Source organism: Ailuropoda melanoleuca, chromosome 18, assembly GCF_002007445.2.
Source record: "Ailuropoda melanoleuca isolate Jingjing chromosome 18, ASM200744v2, whole genome shotgun sequence".
In the NCBI taxonomy this organism is placed as follows: domain Eukaryota; kingdom Metazoa; phylum Chordata; class Mammalia; order Carnivora; family Ursidae; genus Ailuropoda; species Ailuropoda melanoleuca.
The window spans coordinates 31,451,167-31,471,342 of record NC_048235.1 but is presented as its reverse complement, the minus strand read 5'-3'; the positions used below and the strand labels follow the sequence as shown (position 1 = coordinate 31,471,342).

Sequence of the window (20,176 nt, the reverse complement as noted above, 5' to 3'; positions counted from 1 at the left end):
GGTATACCGGGGAAGACCACCCCCCCCAGAGCCCCCGAGTGGAGTAAAACTCCAGGATTCACCTAGCAGTTTCCTACTGTGTGGTTGGAATGATCCATCCACTAAACCTTACAACTGGGGGCTCACAGCCATGGCTGACACCCTCAGAAAAGAATGCTCCCCCCTTCCCGAGCTAATAAGATACAGCTCTCCTAAGCTTTCCCTTCACTATCACCTCCAAGGGAAAACTATAAAATGTGCTTACATTTGCCCTGCACCCTTCCCAGGGCAGCTAAGCGTACCTAATTTAAACACAATTTCTTAATGGTTACACTTTTGCACATGAATGCCTTTTGGCTACTGAAACTTTTTTTACTGCTTGTATCTGATCAGTGGCCCAAGGCCTTCCCTAATTATAACTCTTGGTCTGACCTGACTGGCTGCAGCAGGTGTAGCTTCTGACATGGTTTATCTTAATAGCAAAACCAAAGAAGGTGTCTGTATTCATAATTCAACAGAAGAAAAATGCCTCCCCCTCTTCCCATTTTCCTACTGGATTTTCCAGCTGCACTACTCAGAATTTCAGGAGCAGGACAGATGCACACACAACAAGAACATATACCTGCCGATCCTCCATGCATGGAACTTATTTGTGCTTGTCTCCGGAACGGGCAACTATAGTCCCCTGCAGCATCTAGGAAGGTAGCAGGACAGCCAGGAACAAAACTAAATTCTTTTTTCTCTGTCACACCAGGCTCTATCCCTGTCCTTCAGGTTCCTAGCTCTCCCTAGAGGAACTCTAGATTCTTCCTTGGCTTCCTGTCCAAGTGTCACTTATGGGAGTGCATATAAAATCTCTTGTCCAGGCGGGTGTACTTAGTACAAAGATAGCCGAGGCTAAGTCTTGCCTCTGCCCAACATATCCCCTTGGGTGTGATGAGTGTGGGTATAAGAACATGAAACACTCAGCAGGGAGACCAAGGAGCATGTCAACTTGGTTCAGACGAGGGAACAGGTTAAAAAGAAATAGCTAATGAGCATGTGTCTGAAAAGTATTAAACACAATATATCATATCGGTGCTCAAAGCCCCACCCTGGCAGTGAAAATACTAATTACTACCTATGGGATTTCCAAGTTAAGAAGAACAGTGGGGAAACAGGTGATGTGTGTGGTATATGGTGTCTTCACCGGATGTGGAGGAAGGTATGCAAACTAGCAGTCGGGGCTTGGTGGCCCCAGAAGACAGCTAGGCTAGGAGCTGAATGCAGATGAAGCTCCTCCCTGCTCTGTCTGCTCCCCACACCCCTCAGCAGTGCCAAGTCTGCCCATAGTACTCAGGGGTACCCAATTGGAGAAGGACAGGACCTCTTCCAAGATATTCTTTATAGGAGACCATTGGTCAGGCTGCAGGGAGGCCAAGACATGAGGGAGAAAGAGAAGGTGGAATGTCATGTCCTTCAAGATAGCTACTAAGCCACTAGACCAAGGCTGGTGACCAGCTGTCCTCTCTTTGCTCCACAGAAGAGGAAATGGGTTTGGCTACAGTAGGGGGGATCAGGTTAGTAAAGTTAAATTTGAAAATAATGGGAAAAGTGGAAAGTCGTTCTTCACTGAGGGAAGAGGGAGAAATATTATTAATCTCAGATGGTTTAAGGCAAGTTATTCTCAGATGTACAAGTATTACCTAAAAGATTTTTGTTGTGTGTTGAATTGTAACCCCTACCCCAGAAAATTCATATTTGAAGTTCTAACACACAGCACCTCAGAGCCTGACCTTATTTGGAGATAGGGTCTTAATAGAGGTAATCAAGCTAAGATGAGGTCATTAGGGTAGGCTCTAATCCAGTATGATGGAACCTTTATGAAAGGGGGAGATTTGGACACAGTGACAGATATGTAGAGGAAAGACAATTCGAAGAGACACAGGAAGAAGGGTGGTCATCTACATGCCAGGGAGAGAGGCCTGGAACAGCTCCTTTCCTCGAGCCCTCAGGAAGAATCCACTTGCTGGCACCTTAACACAGGGCGTTCAGCCTTTTGACCTGTGAGACCGGAAATTTCTGTTCCTCAAGCCACTTAGTCTGTGGTACTTTGTTACCAGCATCCTAGAAAACTAATACAACCATTAGAGATTCTTTCTATAAGTATTAAAAGTCCCCAGGAACTTATAAAAGGAATCTTTTCACATTTTATGCCCAGGAAGTCTGGTAGGATTAGTTACTAATAAAGCTGTCCTCTTGTTGGACTGTGAGTTTTAGTGACAGGGGGTAATTTAATTGAGTACTCTGCCTGGACATCGTAGATACTTGGGAAAGTCCTTTTGTTTTCTGTTGTTGAAAGCTCTTTAACTCCTTTTTACCTAATTCCTAAAAAACAAAAGAAACAAAATACGTATGTGTTTGAACACATTCAGGGTTTTTACTTATGTCTAAATATAACTGTAAGTGTGTGTGTGTGTGTGTGTGTGTGTGTGTGTGTGTGCATGCATGAGCCAGCGCGTGCGTGTGTGGAGAGAGAGAGAGAATTTCTCCCAAGACTTTCAGTGGGTGGCAGGAAAAAAAATCAGCGTCGTGCCAGCATTATAGCTGATGTTTGGTACTATTTATAGAGCCGGCCATGGTCATGTCAGATCTTTAAAAGAAGCGAAACATCTGGGTGCATTCCAAAGCAGAGAGGAAAAACCTAAGTCACAACACACTCTACAGCGGAAGGCTGCATCTTTACAAAAGTTACAATTTACATTTGCTAAACATAATCCCGTACTGCAGAGGGTCTTAGGCAGCCTGATTCTGGCACAGAGTGTAATGGAAAATAACACAATAGCCATTGTATTTTCCAGTTTAAAAAAGTTCGAGGTGAATGAGTGGTTTCCAGAGGGCAAAGAACACACATCTTCTCAGCAAAGGCCCCTCTGAGTGGCCAGTGGCCATCAACAGTCAATCAAGAGAGACACCCTCATTGAACTCAGGTCCGCAGCTGCCCTGACGTTTTCAGCAGGGCCAAAGCTAGAGCCGAAAATGTCCCTTCCCACACCTCACTTGAAGGCAGGCAGCACCCCCTCCCTGCCCCATCTCACAGAGATGTCATAAGGATGAATCAAAGAAAAATATTTAAACTTATATAACACTTGGGACATCTGCACTAAAGGAAAAAAAATCACTATTTCTACAACATTTTGCAGACCTAAAGCAAGTGTGTCCTACTTTAAGCAAAACCAATATATTAAAAAATTCCAGATTTTTAAAGATATATATCAGAACTAAATTGTCCAATGCACAGAAAAGAGTAAATTCTACATAGGTTGAGGTCTCTGCTTTATTCACCAGGCCTCAGACCAGACACATGATGTGTCCTCGAAAGGTATTTGTTGAATAAAAGAGTTATTTCTATTACATAGCCAGCTCTGTGAGTACACTTAATGAATTATAAAATTTGTAAACATTCTTTTCAGATGCCCCATGCTTCAACTTGCATGATGCCATAGGTGAGACACCCCTGTAACCTGGCCCAGGCTTGAAGACCACTGTGTCCTGTGAGACACACATGCCCCTGGACCCATGGCCCCTGTCAACTGGCCTACATCAGCCCTGCCATCTCCAGCCCCCATGTTCTAGGAGCATTCTGTAGGCAGGGCTGCTGCTTTAAGATACCTCTTCCTGGTTTCCTAGGAAAGAGGGCAGCAGGCTCCAGTCTGGGTATGGCTTTGGTAGTGACTAGACATGTGGGTTGTCACCATCTGTGGCTCCCAGGAAGCTAATGGATTTCAGGGCTGAGAGCAAACCAAGGCAAGCTATCTACTCTGCTTGCTGCTGTCTTCACCTCATACCCACTTCTGCCTCTTCATTTCTAAATGTTTGTTTTTATCTCCAAAACATTGGTTTCTTCCACATCGGTCAGGGAGCGAGGAGAAGAGGATCCATACACAGCCTCCCGACAAGCTTCCAGGGAATCCACACCAGACCTGATTCCCAGAGAAATACTTCCCATTTCTCTTCTCCCATTCAGGGCAAACACCTGGTCCACTCAGGTTACCGGATCTCCTGTTCTTTCCATCAGTTTTTAATTACTTTTATTAAAAAAATTAATAAAGCCTCACTGTAAGATATTTGGAGCTGCAGAAGAAAATATAAAAAGGAAAACAATCATCCACAATCTCACCATCTGGAGAGAGCCCCTGTCAGCATCCTGGTGTACTCTACTCATGTTTATGCATGTATGCATGTATTTCATTGAGCAGTTTAGAAAATATTTAACCTATGGCTTGATGGGCATGGTCTCACGTCACGAACATTCTTCAAGTATTTTTATGTGACTGCCTACTACTCCACTGTATGGATGTACCATGAGTATTTAAGTATTTCCCTGCTATGGGAGGAAGTTGGTTCCAGTGTTTCAGAAAAGTTAATAGCTCCTTCAATACACATGTTTCCTCACATCTCTGGCCATTTCTTCAGGAGAGAATCTTAGAAGTAAATGGAAAGTTTGGAACTCCCCAAAATCATGCCTACCAGAAAGGTTGCACCAATTACAGTTCTAATAATAGGACCTTATACCATTCTATCATATCTCCATGACACTGAGCAATGTCATTTTTAACCCTCAGTAATTTTATAGCTGGAAAAATGGCATCTCATTTCCATTTTAATTAGCACTTTTATTATTGTTATTATTGGCATTGTTATCAGTGGTAAGAGCTAACTGGACCTTACCTCGCCACGACATGGCATCCCAGCAAGGTAGGCCCTCTCAGCCTCCCGCTACAGAGGGAGAAACTGAGGCCCAACTGAATGACTTTAACAAGGTCGAGCAGCTCACTCTCAGAGCCAGGATGAGAACCTGACACCAGAACCCCATCACTTATTCTGCTCTGCTGATTAGTCATAGAGTCAAACATTTTTCTGTGTCTTTAGCCACTGTAGTCCTCTTTCTCTGAACTCTAGCGAATTTATTTTTCTGTGTAGAAAAACAGCCCTCGGCATTTTGGATGTTTTGACACTACACACTTGTGCCAAGATTCACACATCACCCCCAACCCCTCCTTCTTCAGCCCAACCCAGCCACCCACCCATCTCCCCACACGTCAAGTGTGACACGTCAAGTGTCTCCTCTCTACATTGCAAAAATTTTAAACTGGTTTCACCTAAGCCTTCTTGAAATTACTCAGAATGCCCTGGAATTTAACTAAACCTAGACTGGGAAATATCCATTCACAACCAAAAAAGTGATAATATCAACTGCATGGAGCCAGATAGCATGGAAGGGTTTGAAAACACAGCCCTGGCAAGGGCCCACTGGAAGTGTCCTCTCCATGCAGAGACAGAAGAATCTCCCGACAGACAGTTCTCATGTCAATGTTTAAGTTCACAGGCTGGTGCCTGTCCACCACATCACTCCTAGGACGCCCAAGGAAATGTGTGCTTATCCCACCCCTACACACACACACACACACACACACACACACACACACACACAGAGAAATCCTCTCAGCGGATGAAAGCCCAAGAAACTCTGCCACAGGCAGGTCGGAGACACCCTCCTAGCCCACAAACCACCTCGCACTGACAGCTGGTAGGGATCTGGCTGAGGGGGTTCCCCTCCTTGGGAGTCACCTGCTTGCCCTGGAATTCATGCCGTGGCAAAGTTCTGCAGGGTCATAAACCAGCCTTGCGCCTGCCTCGGAGCTCACTCTGCAACTCGCAGCCATCTTTTGCTTGATTCAGCTCAGGTTAGGGAGATGGATAGGATTTTCCCATAAATCACTTGATTAGTGTGAGAAATCTATGTTCCTGCTGTTCTAAGCATTGCAGAGATTTTGGGTTCCCTCTAAATCTCTCTCAATATTATGGTTCTTGCAGCTTTCGGAGTTTCTTTCACAAGATTTATTTTTTTTGAAGGCACTGCACTATTTGGCAATTCTATACCATTCCTCTCTGGTACCTTGACCAGCAGTATTTGGGAAGAAGTGCTTGAACTCTGAAACTCAGATACAGGTATTCTGACCTTTTTACTAGCCACACTGAGAAGGCTACTGCAGCAGAAGCACATGGAATCCATGACCTACTCACCCCAGACCACTACCCTGGCCCAGCCTGGCCCGTCCTCAGAGAGAAGCTGCCCCTCCCACCCACACCCCTGTCACCCTGCATTCCCACAGATTCCTGCATACGTGCTCTATTATAGGCATTACACTGGACACTTTAGAGCTAACGCTCCGCTTACTCCATACAATAAATCTGAGATGGCATCATTTGGTATCTGAGAGCTGGAGAAGCGAAGGTTTGGAGCAGCCCGTGGAGATAACCTGGGTTTGGATAAACTTGGATCCCTACACCTCTGCGCTTCCATATTCTTTACTTCATCTCTGAAAGACCACCAGCAATAAGATTTGGAGAAAAGACAAATGCATCCTCTTCCTTGGTCAGCCCTGAACCACAAACTCCGCAGTGCCTTTATCACTCCCACAAGCAACCTCATTCCCTAAGTGAGCACAGGGTTTTGGACCCTTTGTCATCAAAGAAGAGTGCCCTCTCTGAAACACGGATGGGTCCGGGGACAGTCACAGGTCCTATACACACCCAGTTTTGTCCTAGGCTGTGCCCATTCCTGGGCTGCATGGACAGTGTATTAAGGTAAACTGGCTCCCCTGGCACACTTTCTGAAGTTCCCTGAGCATCCCCCACTTCCCTCAAGCCGCAGTTACCCCTCCAGTGCCACACACGGCACAGTCTCGGAGGTAAACACCGGCCCTGCTTTCTACTGGGTCTATGATCCTAGATTATTCTCTTTTCTGAAGCTACCAGGTCAGTTTCCTTCCACCAATCCCACTGGTTCCCTCGTCTGTCTTCCTTGCTTTCTCCCTACAGGCATCTAACTAGAAGTAAGGAGGTGTTCTATTTCTTCCTAGTTCCTATGAACAGTTCCCTCTTCCCAAACTGTACGGACTTCTCCAGGAGGCCGCTTCTCCCCCTCACCTCCCTTTGTCCTAGGGCATCTGAGAGGATGACACCAGAGGGTTCAGCCCTCACCTTATGGGGTCCACCCCACATTCAGATCAAGGACCTTTGGTAGGTCCCTTCTCTCTCCGTGAGAGAGATGTCTTCACATAAAAATTAGAGAGAGGAATCCTCCTCTCATTCCCTCCTCTCTCCTGCCTCATAAAAAGATGTAAAAAATAAGTAAGGAGTCTCAAATAAAAAAGCTTTAGAAGGAGAGAGAAAAAAACCGCAGCAGGCCCCCCCTAATTCCCTCAACCCCAGGCCAGTGGTCTCTCCCGCCTCATACAACTTCAGATTTTGGAGGAATGATAGTAACTCCAGTCAGCAATTCCATTTCCTCAAAATACAATCGTACCAAAAAAAAAACACAGTAACTATGCATAGTGATGGATTTAACTAGGCTTATTGTGGTGATCATGTAGCAATATATTCATATATTAAATCATTATGTTGTACACCTGAAACTAATATAATGTTATATGTCAGTTATAGCTCAATTAAAAAAAAAATACAGCCATACAAGAGCCACCTGGGTAGGCAGCTCCAGGCCTATGGGCATCTGAAACTGTTTTTTGAGAACTTTCAATCCACACTCTCATCTTGACCTTATTAATTCAGTCATAACTCTTTAGAATTTACAGAGCCCCTTTTACAGTGGAAAGCTCAAGTGATAGCATCGACACAAACATTCTAATTTTGATTTAGAGACTCACACCCTCTTCATCGTCTCCCAACCCCATCCCCCTGTGCTCAGGGGGCATCTGTCTCCACAGCCCTTGACCGAGATGCCCTCCCCACCTTTCAGCTCTTTTTTTTTTTTAATTTTTATTTTGTTATATTAGTCACCATACAGTACATCCCCAGTTTTTGATGCAATGTTCCATGATTCATTATTTGCGTATAACACCCAGTGCACCATGCAATATGTGAGGTGCCCCCACCTGACAGCTCTTGATCTTCCTTCCCAGTCACTGAGAAAATGAAGCAACAGGAGAGAGTCCCCACTCTGACCCCCACCCATCCCCCAACTTCCCTTCCTGTCTACTCATCCAGCCAGGCCACCCCTGTCCCAGTCCCTGGATCCCAGCCCCGCCCTCCCCGTGGCTCCAGCAGTTGTCACCTGCATCACCTTTGTGCTCTTGATGGGACTGTCTCCACCAGCACACACATATCCTGATATTTCTCCCATTTTAAGCACACACACACACCTCCACTCCTCCATGAGGTTGTTCTCACGAGCCATCTCCAACACCTTTCCGCCAACCGCTCCAACGAGGCCCTCGCTCCCGTGCCATCAGCGCGCTGGTGGCCTCCCTGCTCATGCTCAGTTCTCAGTCCCCACCGACTTCACACACCAGCAGGACAAGATCCAGCTGATCACCCCTCCTTGAAAATGCTTCACATAGGTGCTGAGGCAGCCTTATAGCAGGCTGCTCCTTTTCTGTCTCCTTTGCTGGCTCATCTTCACGTCCTAGAGCAAAGGTCAGCAAACACGGCCCGCGGGCCAGCTGCCCGATTCTGTAAGTGAAGTTTCATTGAACACAGCCACACTTATTCATATACATGTTGTCTGTGGCTGCTTTTGTGTGGCAAAGGCAAAGCAGACTCATGGTAGAAAAGACCATATGGACCAGAAAGTTTAAAATATTTACTATCTGGCTCTTCAACAAAAACTTCACCAATTCCTATTCTAGATCTATAAGTATTGGGGTTCCCAGAATCCAGTCCTTGTAGCTCCTTTCTACACTCACTCTCCAGGTTATCCCATCTGGCCCCATATTTTAAATATTATCAATACATGGACAACTCCCAAGATTTTTCTCTAGCATAGACTTCTCTGAACTCTAGACCCATAACCCAACTGACTAGCAGGCATTTCATTTGGATGCATCCCCCAAACAAAATTCTCACCTCCTGAATCCCCCAATTTGTTCCTTCCACAAACTTCCACAAACTTCCATCTCATGCCAAAAGCCTTGGGATTCATCTGTGAACCCACTTTCTCTCAAACCCTACATTCAACCCATCATGAAATTCAATAGGTTCCACCTTCAAAATATATCCAGAATCTGACTATTCCAACTCCCCCCCTACCGCTACCACTAATTCAAGCCATCCCCCTCTCTGGCCAGGATTGCTGCCTCCACACAGCTCTCCCACGTGCTCTCAGGGCACGTGCCAGGCAGCCAAAGAGATCCCTTTAAATCATACACTATATTACTCTTTTGCTCAAAACTTTTCAGGGGTTCGATGAAGCTTACCTTGGCCTCATGGCTACATCTGACCGCCCCCCCCTCAGATAACTCCAGCTTCAGGGCCTCTCCTGGCCTGGGCTGCCCTTCCCCCAGACATCCGCATAGATCACCTTCATAGCCCTGTGTCTCTGCTCTGGTATTACTTTATCACTGAGACCCTCCAGACACACCCTCCCCACACACTCTCCCCATCCCCTTGCTCGGCTTCATTTTTCCCCATTTCACGTATCAGCCCTCCTACAAATTGACTTCTTTGTTTGCCATCTGTCTCCCCTCCCTGGAATAGCATCTCTGGGAGGATGGGGACTGGGTCAGTTTTGTCCAGTACTGTATCCTAAAACCTTAGAACTGTGACTGTCAATTCTCACTATTTTGAGCAATGAATAAGTGAACACATAACATTTCAGAAGCTCACATCCTTGTTCAGGAAACTGAAGGATGAGAGAGAGAAACTCACCATTTCCATCATGGTGAAATCAAAGAAGAGGGCCTCAAGCTCTCCCAGCCCTGTAGTCTGCAGTATCCCTCACTGACCTGTCCCAGGGAATGGACAATTTACCAGGTCCCCAGCAACAAGGGTCCTGCGCCAGCTGCTCCCCACACCTCTCTGCAGAGCCTCCTGGAAACCAGGAAGAGGCCGGAGGGAGAAATAGACAAGGGGCTGCTCTGGAGGCAGAGGGAGCACCTTTCCCCCTCCGAGACCCCCATGGTCACCAGGCCTGGACCAGAAGGTGTGAGCCAGAGGGGGCGGCCCCGCTGACAGCACCAGCCTGCAATCCACAGCCAGCCAGCTTTGTTAACCGCACCTGCCTCAGGTTCTGCAAAATGAGGCTGATGACCAAATGTTTAAAATTGTGTAAAGAAAGGGTAGTCTCAGAGTCTTTTTCCTTTCTTATTTGTGTCTTGTCACACTTAAAAATCTGCAATTTAGAGGTGCCTGGGTACCTCAGTAGGTTAAGCGTCTGCCTTCGGCTCAGGTCATGATCCTGGGGTCCTGGGATGGAGCCCCACATCAGGCTTTTTGCTCAGCAGAGAGCCTGCTTCTCCTTTTGGCTCTGCCACCTCCCCCGCTTATGCACTCTCTCTCTCTCAAATAAATAAATAAATAAATAAATAAATAAATAAATAAACAAATAAAATCTTTTTTAAAAATCTACAATTTAGAGAGAGGTTTTGCTTCTGCTTTTTCAGTGTGCTCCCTCATTTCCAAACACCCCTCTTGAGTTCCCCACCTACTCCCCATTCTGCTCCCTTTTTCTTTCTTTTCCTTTTGGCTCATAACGTTTCCTTCCTCTTCTCACGTTTTGAAAACCTTAAGTTCCAGGCAGGTAGGGGAGGGCTGGCAGGACAGGAACCAACCCAATGCCCCTTCCTGTCTTCTGAAACCCTAGAGGGCAATTTTGTTTTCAGTGGGAGCAAAATGAAGAGAGACAGCGAGAAGGAGGGAATCCATAGGAGAACCCCAACTCATTACTTGCTTCCTCCCAGTGGCACTGCCCGGGCTTATTACACAGGAGGGATTCTGAAAAATGAAGCAAAGCCTGGCACGAGGGACATGCAAGGCACCTCTCCCCATCACCTCCTGACCGAGCCACAAGGCCCCTCAGTGGCCTCCAACAGCACATGCTGGCTCTTGCCTCCAGATTGCAGCTCATACCAAGAAGGTCCCTTCTCTGTCCCAATTGCCCTCATCCTTCAGCGCTGAGGACCCTCATCCTCCACAAGCCTTCTGTGACCATGCACACTCTCGTTGGCATCCACTTTTCTCAGCACCTACTGGACTCAGCCTCACGGCAGGACTCAGCTGAATGCACCTGTGTTCCGGAAGTCCCCTCATGTATGCTACTATCAACTAAGTCATCAAGTACCTGCCAGGGCCACACAGGGTGCTGTGGCCCACCCCTGCTGCACCTAGGACACGTGGCCAGCAAGAAGTCCCTGTTAATTACGAGGTAGGGTGGTGTTTGCAGGCGGAAAATCTGGTTTGTTCCATGCTGGCTTTTCTGCCTATTGCCCATACAAACTGAGGCAAGTGGCTTTGCCTTTCCAAGTATCAATTTCCTCCTGTGCACAAAGAGAGAAAGACACCTGCCCCATCCACCTCTGAGGCTTGTGAATACAAAACACCATACAAATGTGCGTTATTATTAAAATAAATAGAGCAGCAAATCAGCCACACAGCCCACACCACTCCTCATCCAGCCTTACCCTTTAGCAGGCCTCTGCACTCTCCCCAATTAAGCCTGTGAAAGCCCCAAGGATGTGCCCTTCGGAGCCACCACCTGCTCTGTGGAGGGAAAGCACCTCAGAGAGCCCCCATGCAGCCTGGGCACACACCATGGAGCCAGCCAGCTGTGACTTCCACGGAGAGTGGGACTCTCAGGCTGCCCAGAGTTTATGCAACAAAGGAAAGCACCATGGGAAGCAAAAGCAGTCTGTAAAATCAGCCGCAGATGAGGCAGTCAGTCAGGAAGCAGAACCGGGAGGGCACCGCTGGAGACCCTCCACACCCTAACTCACTCCTCTGAATGTGATAGCTGGCGGGAGCTGGCGGCGCATTCATTCGGTCTTAATTAATAAGTGAATTAAGCAATAGGCATGGCTTCTGGGAAGGAGGGGAGGGTGGCTCCACACCTTCCTGCTGGAAATCTGCCAGCTGGCCTCAATAGCACGAGAAGCTATATACAACAGCCCACTCCAGGAAGCATACATGGGCTCTAACACCCAGCTTCCTTGTCACCTAGCTCCGCCACTCACTAGATTTGTGGCCCTGACCCTGAGCCTCTCTGAGCCTCAACTTCTCCACTTACAACATCTGCAGATGTGTGTGAGGCACGTAAACACACCAACTAAAGGCTAAGCTAGGTCTGACCACTGTAAGGGACAAGGCTGGCAATGTGTGGGGGGCGGGGGGAGGCGGAAGCAGCAAGCCTACCCCTGCCTGTGGTCACCCTTCCCGGCACAGAGATCCTGCACCCTCAACATCAGAAGCCAACTTGAGCAGGAGTGCTGCCTCTGCGCGTTTATCTGATCTCACCAAATGGACTGAGGACACCTGGCTGTCTGCCTTTAGGGAGCAAGATAGTGCCATGCTGGACACACTGTTATATGTACAGTCCCTGCTCCAACATTTGTGGTTTGAGTAATTAATTTAAAGAGCGTGCTTTTCTGATATGTAAAACAACACATTCACTGTACGAAATTTGGGAAATACAGAAAAGTCTAATAAAAGAATCAAATGTTTCCTGATCATCACCATTATTGCTCCGATATATTATATTCCATTCTATTTTTCATGACTGTATGCACTTTTTTTTTACAAAATTGTATTTATATTCTGTTTACTTTTAAACCTTTACTTACTTATATATATTATTAGCATTTTCCCATATTCTTACATATTATTCAATGTAACTTTAATAGCTTCCTTGATTTCCATTTTATGGATAAGCCATATTATATTTAATTAATCCCCCCATACAATATTTTGTTATAATGAGTAATGCTGAAAGGAATATTCTTGATTAGAACTATCTTGCACAGCTCTGATTATTTCCGTAGGATAAGTTCCTAGAAAAGGAATTGCTTGCTGGTTTAGAGGGTATATTTTTGAGACATGTCTCCTGTGTTTGCAAATGATCTTCCCACCAGCTAAGTCTGCAAATGTCCACATCCTGGCATTCATAACAGCACAGGGTGTATCATTTTCATTTTTGCTCATCTGGTAGGTGGATAATGATATCTTATTTCTAATGTAATATTTTAATTATTAGAGAGGTTGGACACTTGTACATCTTTTTTCTGGACATTTGCATTTCTTTTCTCTTTGTTTGAACTCCCTGTACACATCCTTTGCCTACTCTTTCATCAGGGGACAGACTGGTTTTTTAATACTCGATGGAGAAGAGAACCAGTTCATAGCCGTCTTTGCTGACCTTGTCCCTGTGTTTAACAATCCCTCCATTAAGGCATTAATGCTAGAGTCTAGCTTATATACTTTTCCTGTTGTTGAAACCCATTTGCTCCCATCCTGTCTTCAGTGGGGGGCACTGCTCTCTCTCTTTCTCTCTCTCTCATCTACCCATGTGAACTTTCCCTGTCACCTGTCAGCTTCTCCTCCAGAGGATGAAAAATTCCTCTTCATTTTTGCCTGACTGAGGATAATTTAGGAAGTCAAAGTGTCACCCTGTGAAGCTGTCCCCTCCTATTCTCCTATTGCCAGATTCTTCCTTCCTCCCTCCTCGCTGCTCACCTGGATGGCACCAAAATGACTTCGGGACCATCCCCTTAGCCCAGCTTTGGGTCTCCCAAACCTCACCCCCATCCTCCATTCACAACTCATGTGTCCCAAATGCAAATGTGACTGCCTTTTCCTGCCTAAAACCCTTCTGCTCCTCACTATGGCCAGCTGGTCCTTCCCTACCTGGGTATACTCCCACCCCCTCTCTCTCCCGCACCCCCAAAAACATACCTCGTGTGCTCAGATGCAGCAACACTCAAGTATTACTCATAGTGTTCTGACACACTGTGCTGTTTCACGCTTCTGAGTCTTGCCAGAGTGGCTGCCCTCCTTCTCCCCCTCCCCATCCACCTGGTGGGTTCCTATTTATTTCTCCAGTCCCTGTCAGGTGTTGCTCTCTCCAAGAGGCCTCCTCTGACCATACCAAGTAAGGGTAACCATGTGTCAACCCCACACCCAGCATATGCCAGGATCCTGCTCCCCACACCTATTGTGTTCTGCTGCAGTCTGTGACATGGAAGTTGAGGACAGAAGTGTGAAGTCAGCCTGAGTGTCATTCTGAATGGAAAGGAACAGTGGCAGCAGGGCTGAGATGAGGCCACCCTGGGTTGTCCTGACCATCTGTTTTCTCGAGGTTCTCTCCATGGATGTGGGCTCTTTCACCTTCCGAGGACAGGCTCTGCAGTCCCTGGCCTTTCTGTCCGTTCCTGTGCCCTCCCCCCTCCTCTTCTCCCTTGGCTTCCCCAGCTCTCTCTACGCTTCAAGCCTGTCTCAGCGCCTGGCAGCCAGGCCCCTGGCACCCACTGTGCGCTCTTCCCCTTTGTCTCCTCAGACACAATCCTGCTTGGCTGCCTCAGGGGCTAATGGTCTTCCCTTGCAAGTTCCCACAGGATAAGGACCACACCTATTTTGTTTCTGACAGCCTCCTCAGTGCCTGTCTCAGTGCTGGGCACAGTGCTCAGGATGCCTTTCTGAGCACAGAAACATGGCTCTGGATATCCCCTGCCAGCCCCTAGTTAGGCCAGCATAGCCTTCCATGTTTCTTTCCTTGCACTCAGTGGCTACACACAGGCGCTTCCTAATTATGAATTTATTTTGCGGTGTTCATTCACCAATTCATCTTGCTTCCTACATGACTCAAACCACTGCAAGGCAAAGCCGGCACAGCCTCTGCCTCATTCTCGAGAGTGTGAGGCTGTTTCCATCCAGAGGCTGCCAGCGGGTCAGCAGCACCCTGCTCCCCCCCTGACCCCACAGGGAGCCTGCCTCTAGGCCTTGGGACAGCCCACCCCCTTGCCACAGTGTGCACCTTCCCTAGGCCTCCCCTAAAGCTCCTCCCAGGGGGGTCCAAGCATGCTCAAGAGACATATCTGCCCAGTAACGAGTCAAGTCTGGCTAGAAGGAATAGTGGAATTTCAGCCCCACGTGGTGGAAGCCTCTCTCAGAAATGAGAATCCGAGGGGCGCCTGGGTGGCGCAGTCCTTAAGCATCTGCCTTCAGCTCAGGGCGTGATCCCAGCGTTATGGGATCGAGCCCCACATCGGGCTCCTCCACTAGGAGCCTGCTTCTTCCTCTCCCACTCCCCCTGCTTGTGTTCCCTCTCTCGCTGGCTGTCTCTATCTCTGTCGAATAAATAAATAAAATCTTTAAAGAAAAAAAAAAGAAAGAAAGAAAAGAAATGAGAATACGAATGAGATTCCCAATTCTGTTTTGTTTTGTAAAGGTAACTGGTCATCTAAGCGTCTCATCCAGATCCTAACCGCGCTGTGGAACTCTCATTTCACTTCTCCAACGAGGAGCTTGAACTAGATGTCTCAAGTCTCTCAGCTCTGTAAGATTCAGATTGAATAATATTTCTCATATCACTCCTCCTGCTCCTCCTTCCGCTGTACCCAGTCCCCTTTTCTGAGCCGGTTTCTGGCAGGCACTCCCCCAGCCCCAGCCTTGCAGCAGCCCTTCCCGATCACTGACTGAGGCTGAAGACTTTGCTGTATAAATCAGGGAAGGTGGAGTTGACTGTGCCGTGCAAGTAAAGGGCATTCAATAAACGCTGCTTAACGGCAGGTATTCCTGTCTCCACCATTTGGTTAGAGAAAAATTAGGAGCCCAGACAAAGTAAATGGTCTATTCAATTTGGAAGCAAGAGCAAAAATGAGCTGCAATTCAAATAACACTGACTGAAGGGAGAGAGGATCTCGATTCAGGTCCTGACTCTGCCATCGGGTCAGGGCATGAGGACACCAAGGCTTGCTGCCTCGCTGGGCGTTGTTTGCCACATCTGGAAAGGGAAGATTAAACTTGAAGAGAGAGCCTCAAGCAGTGGACAGGTTCTGCCTATCGAGGCAGTAGCTGGAGGGCCATGCAGGCTGGCTACACCCCTTCCTTCCATCCCAGGGAGTTTGGCTCTCGGCCACAAAGGGCCCTCCTGGGGAAAGGGCCAGGATCCCAGGACCAGACAGCTCCTCCTTCAGGCTCCTCACAGCACTCTGCCTCCTCCTCCAGCTGAATCTTCTGTTTATCCATTTCCTAAAGATCATCACGGAGGCTCCACAACCTTCCCTTTTTAACAACTCTTGCTGACGGAAAATTCTTCCTCATACCTAATCTAAGTCCATCTGCTGCAATTTCTGTCTATTTTCTCTCGTTCAATCCTACTGGAGATGGAGAACAGCTGGTCGCCATCCTCCATGTAACATCCCCTCCTAAACCAAAATCAGTTATTACATCACCCCGCAGCCTGTTTTTCCTGTGGCATAGCAGCCACCATCCCTCCGACCTGCCTTCACGGATTCCAGCTCTGAAGCATCCCTGGGCACCATGGCCCACACTGAAGTACGCTCCATAAGCTCCACGTCCTTCTGGAGCTCTAACGTTCCCAGCTGGACCTATAACTCCAGTGGCTACATCCAGAGAGATGGACAGAGCAGAAAAGGCATCAATGAGAGCATAGTCTAAGCCCCTGGCTTTATATATGAAGAAACTGAGGTCAGAATAGGCAAAATAAGTGTAGTGCCCAAGGTCAAGGCTGAGGGATCAGGTTCTGGGTGCTAGATGACAAATATTGTCGGTGCAATGCCCCGAGTGGCTGCAGCATGTCCTTGACGGGGTGAGAGCACGACCAGCCTGAACTGAAAAGCCAAGGTCCACGACGGCCCAGACACTCCCCACCCAAAGTCCATCTTCCGATTCCCAAGGCAAATGTCTGCAAGTCCATCATGAACAGCTTTGATTTCCATTAAGAACTCAAACACCTCTGTCAGTGACAACACTCTTAACTATTTACACCCTAGTAAGAATAAAGAGATCTGATCCTTTCTAACTCTGGAGAGAGAGATGTAGGGGTAAGAAGGGAACAAAGAACAAAGGAACTGGGAGAATGACAGGCACATTTCACTGCTGGCTAATGTGTCGAAGATCAGTCCGATGCATGGGGGCTGAGGGTGGGTGGGTATCAGGACAGCAGAGCAGTGAGGGTTCTGCTTGATGGGAGTCCCTGTGCATCTAACAGGCCTGTGCTCAGAACGGTCTGTCCTGCCTGTCTCATGAGGGGTAGCTGCACCACCCCAGGTGCTCTGGTGAGGTCTGCATGGAACAGAACGTGGTGAAGGATTGTCTCACTGCTCCCACAGGGCAACTCCATGTCCATCCCAGAATTCTTGACTTCCCTTGGCTAACTGTTTTAGAAGCGAGGTGAGCAGGGTGTCTAAAATTAAATCTCAACCTCTAGGGTGCCCTTAAGTGACAGGAAGGAAGAATCAGAAAGGAAGGGAGAAAGAGAGACATATATCAGATTAAGTAAGATTGTTTGGCATGCAAAAGCTCCTGAGTGGGGAGGAAGGAAGGGGGCATGTGTGTGTGTGTGTGTGTGTGTGTGTGTAAGGAAAAGTAAGTCAGGTGAACTATTTACTAATAATTTGGGCTATGAAATTTTCCTAAGAATGAAGGGGTAAAATAACCATGTGTGGTGAGTACAATTTAGAGCCTAGATTTCAAAAGAGGCTTCACCCTGTGATGAATAAAGAGAAGCATATGCTCCAAGCTCTTCACCTTTCGGGGGTACTCCAGACACACCCCCAGAATAACTGGGGAGTTCATGCATCCACCCAAGAGAAAAAAAGAAGACATCTCAACAACACTCACAAAAACACCTAACACAATAAACGTGCTTACTTGATTTCCCCAAAACCACAAAATTAAATTTTAAAATAGAAGGACTAAAAGGCTCTTCTCTGATAAAAATGTTCATATGTTTTCAATCCTATTTTCAGGGGACAGTTTTCTTTAACAGGAAAATTGGCACAAAATGACGAGATCAAGTAGGTTGGCAAAGAGATTATTGACTGATGTGTTTATGATGAAAAGAGATGACAGGAAAGAGAACAGAAAAGTAAGGAAGGGACTTTTACTTGTCAGGTAAGTCACCCAGGGCTTGTGAAAGCAGAAAGAGGCAACCCCTGCTCAGCGCAGTAGTTAAAAGAGAGAAAGCTTAGTGGCCCAGGTGGGGAGAGGAGAAAATGCTAGATCGATGGTTGGTGCTTGCCCAGGGTCTGGAGAAAGCTACCATGTTTGATGAAATGACGAGTAACAAATTTAATTTTCTGAGCACCAATCAGTCCCTTCACACACAAACAGGAGCCATGCTTCACAAGGAACCAATCAGCCTAACAGGAGATTGAATTCTCCAAAGTGGATCACAGCAGTGAGGTTTGATCCTGGATTTCATGCCCCATCCAGGGTGAAGTTGCAATGATGGTGTTTTGCATTTCATCAATTATTCTTCAACTCCTATTATGCTTTTTTTAGTCTAGAGTTGTTATTTTAACAATCTTTGTTCCAAATGAGGAACTACAAGGAAGAGGAATGAGGAGGAGGGAGAAGACCTGGCAAGCGTTCCAGTGTGTCCCACTTGCACTTCCCAGCGCTCCCTCTGCTCCCTCCCCCAACCCTGCCTTTCTCCTCTCCAGGCATGAGTCACCATTCAGGAGCTGGTTTAAAAAGCCTTACTTTGAATGTCCTCTATCATGATAGAAATCTAGCAGATCAACATCAATTGTAAGGACCCTCAATTTTCCTACCGGTTTTTGGTTCGAGGCACCCCTGAAACTCAAAAGCATTTTCTAGTTTTATGACTGCCTTCTTGAAAACCAAAATGCCCCCTCTCAAGCTCCTCCCACCTGCTGGGTGCTGCCTCTCCTGGGCTCTCTGGGGGTCAAGTGCCCTAGACAGACCACAGGGGAGAAGGTGTCTGCCCAAATACGCCCCAACAGCAGACAAAAGCTCAGTGTCCACTCCAGGCTCCCAAACGTAAAGCCATAATTTGCAGGGCTGCAAGTTTGTTTTGTTTACTGTCAGACAACATGTGCAGAAGAGAAAGCTGACTGTATCCTGACAAAAAAAAAAAAAAAACTCAGGCAGCTGTTTTTTTAACCATTGTGAGTAGAGCTTCAACAATAACGACTCCCACCCAAAATAGCTGCGTAAAGGAGGTGGAGGACCTGTTGTGGCAGTTAAAGAAAAGAATTAAAAGCTGAAAGTGATTTGTGGAGCCAGAGAAAGGTGACTGTCATCCACACCTCAGCAGGAAGGGTGTCACAGGGACAAGGGGTTGCTGGAAGATCCCTCCCAGGACATTCACTTCTTGCAGGGACTGGGAATCAAACTCCGCAGCTTCAGGTTGAGGAGAGAAATCAGGGTGAGGTAATTCACCTGACCTCCCCAAAGCCCCAGGGACTTGTAAGATCAGTCCTGGGCTGACAGCTTCAGAGCATCCAGCAGGTCAGAGGACATACCTGCTGAACTGCTGTAGGGCATTCAGATAGGAGCTGCCTGCACCAAAGCGGGCAGGAAGTTCAAGACCAAGCACATCACCTTTCTCTCCATGGGGACCTTGCTTCCTAGGAGGCCTATCTAACACCTCCTGTTTGCAGAAGCTCCAGGAAAGGAGTTTTCCCCAGACCGAAAAGTGGGTCTCAGAGCAAGTGAGGCCCTTGTGGTCCCGCAATTTAGAATTCACAAGGGTGTTCGAGGCTGAACCAGCTGCTGACCATGGCGAGCTTTTTTGCTTGGAGAGCAATGATCAGAAACAGTGTAGCTGGTGGCCCCAGCACCCTCTGAGGTACAGATGTACCTGTGTACCTAAACAGAGGCAGCCCCTAGGAGTCTGCCCCTCCCACCAGCCTCCGCCTCTTAGAGTCATTGGCATGCTCTGCCCTGGACAGTCCTTCTCTGATAAGGGTGTAACCTTCATAGGGGATACCAGGTAGCTCCATCCCCTTTATTTCAGGACACACCAAGCCTGGAAAGTCTTCCAGTTTTCAGAAGTTAATCAATTAAGTAATTTCTTTTCCTCTGAGAACTGTTTCGTTTGTTTCTCACCAAGTTGTGTGTCACAGATGCCCATCAGGTCAAACAGGACAGCCGCCCAAACCCCAGGAAATTTCTTTTCCCACCAGAAAAAAAAAAAAAAACTGAGACAGTGGGCAAAGGGGAGGAAGGTGGAAGGAGACAAAAGTTTGAGGAAGGACTCAAGTTGAAGGTCACATAGTTGGTGGAAGGCAGGTCAAGGTAATGGAAAGGGGGCAGACCCTAAGGCAGAAAACCCAACCAACCAATCATATTTCTCAGCATCAGCCTCCCAGTGATGGGTTTGCCAGGAAGCAGCAAATCCAGGGGTCCAATTTCCTTCACCCAGCAAACCTGAATTTAC

The 20,176-nt window shown here is 47.3% G+C and overlaps 1 protein-coding gene across 3 annotated transcripts in view; it reads right to left on the bottom strand.

Annotated features, from left to right (window-relative positions):
• The window catches only part of ZMAT4 (zinc finger matrin-type 4), a 466,414-nt gene that overhangs the window by 445,829 nt on the left and 409 nt on the right, over positions 1-20,176 (bottom strand). The gene's annotated exons all lie outside the window — the stretch shown is intronic.